This window comes from Triticum dicoccoides, chromosome 7B (genome assembly GCF_002162155.2).
Source record: "Triticum dicoccoides isolate Atlit2015 ecotype Zavitan chromosome 7B, WEW_v2.0, whole genome shotgun sequence".
NCBI classification, from domain to species: Eukaryota; Viridiplantae; Streptophyta; class Magnoliopsida; order Poales; family Poaceae; genus Triticum; species Triticum dicoccoides.
Genome location: NC_041393.1, coordinates 427352632 through 427363405, shown reverse-complemented (window position 1 = coordinate 427363405; position 10774 = coordinate 427352632).

The following is a 10774-nucleotide window of genomic DNA, read 5'->3' as shown; positions in this document are numbered from 1 at the left end:
GCCAGCTTCCCCAACCCCTCCGCCTCATCCATCTGAAGTTTTGGAGTCAGCAGTTCCTATAGCTACTCCCTTATGGAAAATTGCTCATCAACCGACATCGGACCAGAAGGAGCCATGAGAAGTAAAGATATACACCAAGGAACTCAGTTAAAAGCAATGATATTTTCAGCTGACATCATTGTATTACAGACATCCGTTTTGAATACAAGTTATATTCTGCTCAGACTTTTAGTAACAAGTACCCATCAGAGATACATCCTTATTGCAGCAATGATTAAACCAACATGAGAACAACATTGGATCCAAGTCCATCATTGTGACGCCCCGGTAGTTCAACTACGGTAACCTCACACTAATGGTGCCATGTCATCAAGTTCAACGAAGCCACATTGCCACTTGAGAAAAATCAAATCCAAATTCCTTTTGAAATACAAGTCAAATTCTTATTTCTTTAATCTGTAAAATAAAAATGTTCGATGGGTTGCAAGTATTCACCACGTAATTGTCATTAAGAAATCAACTCAAATTGGATTTCTATTTTGGCCATGGCAATATTTTGGTGGACCAACAACATTTAATTTGATCGTTTAAATTCCAACATATATTCTTACTTTTCCCAAACAACAAGAAACTTTGTGTGGGGCTCTATGCCATCATACTGTATTTATGTGCCAAGTTTCGTCTATAACAAAAATCATTTGCTCACACAAATAAATATCAAGCTGTAGCTAGAAATAGAAGCAACAGTGAAAGTTTACCCCCCACCCCCCCCCACTATGGACTGGGCCGTAAGATCACAGTGCAAGGCCCAGCCCAGCCGCCCTCCTCCCACCTCCTGTTCACAGGAGGGCGTGGAGGCCATCCATGGCACCCCGGCCAGGTGCCGGCCATCCCGCGGCTCCCCCTGTTGGTTAAGAGCGCCCCAGCAGTCTCCCTCCCCCTCTGGAACCCTAGCCCCCAAAATTTCCCCTCCTCTCGCGCGTTTCCTCTGTTCCTCGTGCACGAGCTGCCGTCAACGCGTCATCGCCGCCGTCGCGGCCACCGTCGTCACCTACGCACGGGAGGACGTCCAGGAGGTCCAGTGGGGCCGTCTTCGTCCGTCCCGAGCATCAACTCGAGCGGGGCCGCCCCGCACGCTCGCCATCGAGCCCGTCCCCACCGCGTACATCGCCGGCGTCCGCCGTCGTCGCCGCGACTCCACTCCGCCTCCGGCCTCCCCGACCTCGCCTACGTGCTCGCTGTGAGCACCTCATTCGATCCCCTCTGTTTCCCCTTCGAATCCATCGCTGTAGCCGTCGTCCCCGAGCTCCCGCGTACGCGTACATGCGTGCTTGCTGTCGCTGCTCTCTGTCTTTGCTGTTGCCTTGCTCGCTGCTGCGTGCGTCCTAGTACCACTGCCTGCTAGTGATGCTTGATGCTGCTCCTCGCGCCACTCATTGCTTGCTGCGGCTCCCTGCGTGCTGACGTTGCTGCTGCTCCTAGCTGATGCCCTTGCCGCTGCTACTTGCTACTGCGGCTGTTTGCTGCCGTACGGCTGCTGCTTGATGCCTCCACTGATGCCCCCTGCTGGCGTTTGCTGCTACCGGTAGCCACGGCCATGGCCATGCGCCTGTCTGCTTGTGCGTGGTGCACAGCCAAACCATGGCCGGCTTGTGCCACTGCATATGGCCGGCCCAAGTTTTCGTTAGGGGCTAATTGTGTTACTAGTTAGGCTAAGGACCCCGATAACTGCCACGCGTGTGGTGTATCGGGTGGTTGTGCCACACGCCCTGTGTGGCACGGAGACGACCCCGCCCACACGACTGCGTCCGGGCGCGCGCGGCCACAGCCCGCACGTCTGGTGCAGCGCGATCGCCCCGCACGAGCACGTCCGGGCGAGCGAGCACGCGGCCCGCACGACCCGTCTCGGCCGTCGCCCCTCCCCGCCTGCGAGCCACACGCCCCGCGTGTCAGTAACCACGCGTCCCCCCGCGATTGCCATGGCCCGGACCCTCTTCAGTTGCCATGTTGCTCAACTGCAGTTGCCATGTTGCTGAACTGCAGTTGCCATGTCAGACAACTACAGTTGCCATGGTTGCTCAACTGCAGTTGCCGTCTTAGGTCAAGTGCTGGATGCCATTTTTGGGCAACTGCAGCTGTTGCCATGTCGGACAACTACAGTTATCATGATTTAGAAAACTTTAAGAGTTGCCACCTACTAACACTGGACAGTTGCCATGTAGCACTAAAAACACATGGCAAAAAACATGTTGCGGGTAAAAAGAGAGTTGCCATCTGCTTACAAGCACGATAGGGTAGTTGCCATGTATCCTGCAAAACACATGGCAACTGATGGCTTTTGGTGTGTGGGAGAGGAGACGGGAGGGCAGTTGCCATGTATCCTGCAAAACACATGGCAACTGATGGCTTTTGGTGTGTGGGAGAGGAGACGGGCATGTGGATGACGGTGGTATCTTTAGGAGTTGCCATCTACTAACACTAGACAGTTGCCATGTAACGCCACAAAACAGACGTGGCAACAATAACATGTTCGGTTAAAAGAGAGTTGCCATGTACCCCTTCAAAAACATGGCAAATGACAGCTTAGATGTGGGAGAATGGGTGAATGGCAGTCGTGGGATATGGGGAACAGGAGTGGTGCGTGGCGTGCGGGCGCGACAGCAGTTCCATCGCACGCCCCGACTGGCGAACGTTGGTCACGGAGATAAAACAGGCGCGTGGGCGAACTCCCGCACATGCCACACACATGAGTGGTCCTACGTGGCACATAAAATCAGCCTTTTTATGCCAAGATTCGTGCAAAAGGCGCTGCACGGTGCTGGAGGCGTGTGGGTGAGTTGGCTAACGCCCACACGTGTGGGCGTTAACATTTCCGTAGGCTAATCAGTACTAGTACTACTTAAATCAGTTGCTACCCTAAGACGTGTGCCCCCATCTCTAGTTAGGATTTCTTTATTTATTTGATTATTAGATAAGTAGTCATGACATGTGGCCACTGCTGTAAATTGAAATAAAAAAGGATGCCTAAGTCAATGACACGTGTGACCCATGTGCACTGTTCACTTTTGACTAGTCAAAATATTGATTGGGTCAACCCAGCCCCTGGCCCCACATGTCACACACATGCACACATTGCTGGGTACACTCCTGTGTACCATAGCAATTTGTCTTTTTTTTGAATTAATGTAATTAAAGAAATTTCAGAACATTGTTAAAACTTTGAAAAAACATATAAAATAAACCGTAACTCCGATGAAAAAGTTTTATACATGAAAGTTGCTCAGAACGATGAGACAAATCCGAATACGCGGTCCGTTCATCTGTCATATGCCCCTAGCATAGCAAACATGCAACCTTTCCCCTCCGGTTCGTCTGTCCGGAAATGCCAAACCTCGGGAAAGCATTCCCGGATGTTATCCCCCTTCGCCAGTATCGCCTAGCACTACGTTAGAACACGTCTAGTTCTACCTGTTGTCCTGTTATGCACTTGCCTGCTATGTATTTACTGTTTCTCCCCTCTCTTCTCTCCGGTAGACCCCGATACCGCTGTTGATGCCGCTGTGATTGACTACGTCGACGACGACCCTCCTTGTCTGAGCAACCAGGCAACCCCCCTTTGATCATCTCGATATCGCCCATTCTATACTCTCATGCTTGCATTAGATTTTGCTACTATTATTGTTTGCTCCTATTCTGATGCATAGCCTGCTTTTGTACCTGTTATTGTTACCTACCTGCTTATCCTAAACTGCTTAGTATAGGTTGGTTAGTGATCCATCAGTGATCCCCACTTGTCCTTGTTGCCCCTGCTTCATCATCGACGCCTCGATCGACGTGATTGACGACCAGAGCCCGACACCTCACATCACATCACGCCCCTTTAGTTGCTCGACTCTGCAGAGCTACTATCGAGTGCCAAGGGTGATTCCTCATAACGCACTCCTGATGATAATTCTGTAGTGTAGCTATTCGGTCGTGGTCATCTTGGGTGGTTTCCTCTTTCACCATTCCCGATATGGCTCTGTCGTTCAACACCTCAAGAGTGAACCTCGAGGGTGGTCCCTCTTACATTCACCTTGATGATTACATTGAGTGGAATCCACCAGGGGTGATTCCCTGGGTTTTCCCCTTGATGTTTGGACACACGGTTACAATGACTTTACTTGAGACCTTGGTGGAAGTCGGGCGGGCCCGGAGAGCACCCGCAAGATGGTTACGTGGCACGGCCGGGCATTCTAGGCCCTTGTCGTAAGTCCATGAGACGGGGCGACGGGGTCACTTTCGATCGTGAGTCTCTGCTCGTCTCCGCAAGCTAATAATACACTATGGTTTGGGTATTTGTTCTGAGTTGGCATTTGGCCTTCACGCACTAGCCACCACGCGAGAATAGATATGGGCCTCGACGTCGTGGTATCAGCCGAAGCTTTGTCAGACGTCCAGTTCAGCATTGTGGCCGGGCCGGATCGTGCCATCCACTTCACGGGTGGTGCTGGTATCCCCTTGCGCACAACGATCCGGAGTGCAACGGGCGATGGGCCCAGACCCCGGAGTGCTTAGGATGTAGACCGACGGGGACCTCTCTACTGAGCCTAGGTCGGGCTGCGACGTGTTGATCTTCCGAGGGCGGGCATTGACCCCAGAAAGGTGTGTCCGGCCAGAGTGATCGAGCGTGTTGGGTAACGTGGTGCACCCCTGCAGGGAAGTTATATATTCGAATACCGTGTCCACGGTAATGGACGTTCAGACTTATATCCTGATCTTATACAACTACAAATGGATACTTGAGATATGTGGCTCCGGGATTGCTTTCTCGCAGGGAGTCGAGGAAGAATCTCTAGGCATTAATGTTACAACATGCTTGTTAATTATAAACTGCTATTCTTTACTCTTCTACATGCTGCAAGATGCTCGGAGCTGCGTGAAGATGCTAGTCTTCGATAGGCTAGGTCTTCCCCCTTATTCTGGCATTCTCCAGTTCAGTCCACATATACAAACCTTCCATTTGATACCAGTGCATACTTAGTATAGATCTGATGCTTGCGAGTACTTTGGATGAGTACTCACTGTTGCTTTTCTACCCTCTTTCCCCCTTCTTCCTTCTTTCCGGTTGATGCAACCAGATGGTGGATCTATGGAGCCAGATGCCACCGCCGATGGATGCTGCTACGTGAAGACCGACGACGACCAGGAGTAGTTTAGGAGGTCCCAGGCAGGAGGCCTTGCCTCTTCGATCGTGTTGCTTTTGTGCTAGCCTTCTTAAGGCATCATTGTTTAACTTATGTCTGTACTCAGATATTGTTGCTTCCGCTGACTCTTGTGTATCGAGCTATGTATTCGAGCCCTCGAGGCCCCTGGCTTGTAATATAAAGCTTGTATTATTTTTGATTTGTGTCTAGAGTTGTGTTGTGATATCTTCCCGTGAGTCCCTGATCTTGATCGTACACATTTGCGTGTATGCTTAGTGTACAATTGAATCGGGGGTGTCACAAACATGCATTTCAATTCAAAGGTATGGTTCATACACATTGATTGATTCTGCCACGAGTTAGTTTTGAAGCATGCGGCACCTAGAAGTCAATCCGAATATGCAATGAATTCAGCAAGGACAGTCAGACAAGTAATCAGCAGCCGGAATGTCAAGAATATATATATATATATATATATATATATATATATATATATATATATATATATATATATATATATATATGTCATCTCATCCGCAAAGAAAAGCAGGACATTATTTCTCCGCGAAGCGTTCAAGGCAAGATTCCTCAGTTGGCATCAGTAAGATACTGCACAAGCTTCTGGCATAAGGTACCGAGTCTTCCCTAGCAAGTCTTTAAGGGGGGAAGCTTATGAGGTATGGTACCCAGTCTTCCTCAGCAAGATATCCGCCAAAGGCTTCGAGCACAAGCCATCCAGTCTTCCTCAGCACGATATCCCGGTGGCTTCCACCACAAGCTGCCCAGTCTTCTTCAGTACGACACTGGTACAAGATATTAAACAATGAGTTGTTAGCATATGGTAGTGTTTTCCAAGTGTCAGGTCTGCAATAGTTGGGTCAGAAACAAGAATCAGTCAGAACAAAAGCATGGCTCGAGAATCAGATATTTGTTCATACAATGAGTATGCTGCCAAGTTCATACGAGACCCTCGTACAAGGGGGAATTCAAGGTACGCATCCGACAACCTCACCGGTTATTCAAGAGACAGAAAACCAGTGGGTGATGGAAGAATCGACAAGTCTTGAAGAAAGACAAAATTGAGACACCATCTTGGCTGTAGTTATAGAGATCAATCCTGCACACCCGACAAAGTGAAATTTGTTAATCCTATCACCGTCCTACATAATCAATGTCGATAATGAGATCCGTACAAGCACACGTGATCGTAATAAATATTCCGTGACTCGAGACATGAATAAGACCAGGGTATGATTGCAAAATATTGCACATGACAACACTCAGGGTCGTAGAAATAATCAAGGGTATATAAGGCCTCGCTCTTTTAGTTAAAGATTGAGATGAAGGACATAATAATGAACGAGCAAGACCGACAATACAGTAAGGACCTCATAGCAAGCCAACTAGCTCAGTCCACAATATGCTCAAAATTGTCAGCATTGAATACCCGAGTCTGTCAGGTCCGACCCAAGGACAACTCAATATATTGACCTCAGTAACCGTGCTAAAGTATCACACGACCTACTATCCACATGGATATGCTGGCAAAATGAAGAATTGGAGTATTAAATCATAAAACATGTGTTCTCACATATGGGAATAGATTAGAGAATAGCCTACCGTGAGCGGGATTCTTTACCAAGGTCACCGCTAGTCAAGTCTGCAAATATTATCACCTAGAGATGGTGCATTTTTTATCAGTCACGTCAAGCGACAGTCAAACCTTTGGTACAGATTGGATACTCAAGACTATGAAGTCAGTCAAGATAAGCTAGGAACTCCCGCAAGATGTCAGAATCCATCAGCAGAACAGGTATGATTCACACCACTGTCTTGAACATAGAAGGCATGCATATATATTCGAGCAGCGTGATGCCTGGGTAGAAGAGATTCTTTGTTCCACGAGAAGGTGTGTTCCCAACTCCGTGGAATATTCTCGGTACTCGATACAAGAATAACATCTCCAGCAAGGATCAATATCGAGAAAGACACTTATGTCAGTAAAGTTAATCTTTCGGATCCAGCTAAGCCAACAGATATGAAAGAAAATTTTGAGTCAGTATGAACATGAACATATGAGGTAAGTCCTATCAGAATGTCAGATACAGTGAAGCAAACCACACTAGATCAAGGTAGTCAGTCAGATCCAATTCAGTGGGAACATAATATAAGAGTAAATAAGAGAAACCCGAGTGGGAAGCGGTTTCTTGAAGTAAGAAGATTTACTTGTTCCCTAAGCAACCAAATCTCGAGGACGAGATTTATTTAAGGAGGGAAGGTTTGTAACACCCTGGAGTTTGCCCTTTTATTTTTCTGATGATTTTCTTAGATTTCCTGATTTGATATGTTTTCTCCGTGGCTATGTGGTTCTGAAACTTGGGAAGATCATCTCTTCCTAGGTTTTATAGTGGCTTGCCATCCTCATCATCATCCCAAGATCATGTCATTTTCATCCTTGACCTAATCCAATATTCTTTTTCTTGGGAATATTCCTTTTCTATTAAAGGAATAACCCTCTAAACCCTAGGTTGTGAAGGAACCTATCTTTTTGTCAGTCCATAAATCCCCAACTAATTTTCATAAATTGTTTGGGTCATATCTTCCTTAAATATGGCAAAATATTTCATTTTCCATGTTATTTATCTTGCTCAATTAATTCCTTTCCTATTCTGCCATAAATGGCACTTTGCAAAGCAACTGCTATTTATCTTTGCCCATTTGAGTCCAAACTTTTTGGACACCTTTTCCTATCCATATCATTGCCCTATGCAAATTTTCATACTCATTTGCACAGTAATTATTTTTCAATGATTTTACAAAGTTTCTGCCCAGGAAGAAACTTTGTGAAGGAGGTATATTCTAGGCTTGTCTAAATGATATAAAACTTCGCCACATCCTTCATTTGGTCAAATTATGAATCTCCAGCAAATTTGAGCTCATGTAACTCATCTATGTGAGCCCAGCTTCAAATCTTGGTTTCTGGTCAGATTTTCACTTTGTGAAGCAACTATATTTTATATTGCTTCATTTAAGCTGAAAATTTACTAGGACTCTCCTATCCATATCAACTCTCTCCACCAAGTTTGGCCTCAATTCATTAATCCATTTGCTTTGTGCCATTTTTCCAAAATTCTGTCCAAAGAGATGCTTTATGAAGCAAGTGCTATTTTGGAAGGTCCAAATGGCATGAAACGTTTTGGGCATCTTCATATCTTCAAATAATTGGGCTATGCCAATTTTCATCTCATTCCAAGCAAGCATGTGAGTGCTACTTCATCATCTCTAAATCTGGCCCTTATGGTGGTTTCTACAGCAAGTACCATCTAAACCTCTCCTCTTAAGCTGACTTTTGGTAATCAGCATCATCTTAGTGCTTGATAATGTCATGCTAAAGATCCGAGTCCAACTCCAAACACGTGAACCACAACATGTATCAAACACCTTGCTGCTGCTCTCATTTGGATCCTCCTGCCAATCTCTTCTTTGCCCCTGGACCGGATTCTTTCTTCATCTATACTAAGGGTAGTAAGGACTATCCACTAGACATGGTCGGCCCAACCAGGGTGCAATGCTTGCGCCAGCTCACGCGGTGACCACGGGTCGGACAGGCCAAAACCCGCGCTCTGGCAAGACCTCGACGCTGTTCTCGTCCGCTCCCTCCTCGTCTTGATGTCAAACCATGTCCCGGAGCTCCCCCGTGCTTGACTGCATCATCCCGTGCCTGGCCCCCCGCCTGCTTCACCATCTTTCAGTGCTGGCAGCCGTGCTTGTGACACGCCCAACCACTGTCCTCCATTAGAGCATTGCTCGAGCTCGCCCGTGATGCAATAGAGCCCTCCCCGCGGCTATATAAGAGTGCCCTGAGTCCTTCCGCAGCTCACTTCTCCCTCGCCTCTCTAGTCCACCAGAGCGATCACATCTGGTCGGAGTTCGCCGTTCGTCCTCGGTGTTCGCCGGAGTCCGAGCTATCCCGGTTGCCTTGAGCCTCCTCTCCTCCTCTCGAGCACTCCACTGCCTTCCCCACACCACCGCGAGCCACCCCACCCCCTCTCCCCTCACCGGAGCAGCTCGCATCGCCCACCATCACCACCGCCCCAGGTCCATGTACCTCTCCTGGCGCCGCCCCTCTGAACATGATACTAACAGGAGGAAGATGACGCCCAGCTGGCCCCCACCCTCTACGCGTGGGTCCCCTGTAAGCCTCTCAGCCCCGGGACCATCTATTTTAAGTGGACACAGGTTTTCCCAGAGTACGTGTTCAGTTTCTGAAAAGCGTATTTTCTCATATGCGCCTCTGTCTTATCCACTCAGGGACCCGCCTATAATTAAATATGCACCGATAGGTCCCTCCCCTTCTTCTCTTCGTATCTCCGTGACCATAACTCCGATCAAGGTGAAAACAACGCTCACTTCTTTGTCTCGTCGAGATCTTTCTGTTGGTAACATTTTCACTAGGTGGTCCCACAGTGAAAATGACCATTTTGCCCTTGCTCCTAATCAGCCCCTCCGAGAGAGACCGTCCAATGTTTTGTTCGGCGGCTTCACCGCAGTTCTTCTCGGAGACTCCGTCACCCCAGGCAAGCCACAACAGCCACTTGCATGATAGCCATGCAGTAGCCATGGTTTCTACTTGAATATTTAATAAATGTTTTCCTGTTAACTTCCTGCTTGTTTGCTACTATTGTCGGTGTTTTGGTTATGCTCGTGTTTCATGTTCACCTTCATGCTATGTTCCAATGTTTCTTGTTATTTTGTACTACATGCTAGTATCATGTTCATAGGTCATGCTTGGTAGTAGTAGTACATGCTTGTAGTAGTGATGTTCTTTCTGACGGATGCTTGTCGTCTGTTATCCAGTACCGTTGCTATGCATGTTCCGTTGCATCTAGTTGGTTACATGCTTACTTGGTATATCCTCGTTATGTTCTTGCATGATGGTTATTTCTGATGCTAGTAGTCATGCTATGCTCATGTGTAGTGTTATATTTCTGCTCATCAGTATGCCATGCTCATCTGGATAAATGTTTATGTTGTACATCCATGCTTATGTTGATATCATGATCATGCATTATAGTTGCATCATATTTTATTATGGCTCAGCTCATTGCATTCAAGTTTAACTGGATAATAATGAAATTGAACAACTGTTGGCTGAGTCATGGTGCCACCAAATCTAGCTAACTAGTGCAACCACATTTTCCTTTTATGGGAATGCCCTAATGCGGTCTATTGTCATGCCCCTCACCGGTGCCTCCAACAAGGGAAGGCTATGTGCACACGCTACCTTGATCAGGTAGGCGGACATAAGCCTTGTGTGCCCTATGTTGTTGTAAGGATCTTTGTCCCCATTTAGGGCCGTTTATGTTTTGCCACGATGGTGGCCGTTGGATGTCACGAGTTGACATCGGGGCCACCCAGGACTTAGCCCAAAGGGGAGTTTGTCAGAGTGGCTAGGAGAGTGTGATGGCAATAGATTGATTTTGTTGGAATGCCGTTGGTCCACCCGAATGGGAGTGCGAGGCCATGGGTTCCGTGGTGTGGGTACAGTGTACTAACCTCTGCAGTGTGTGTGTGTGTGTGTGTGTGTG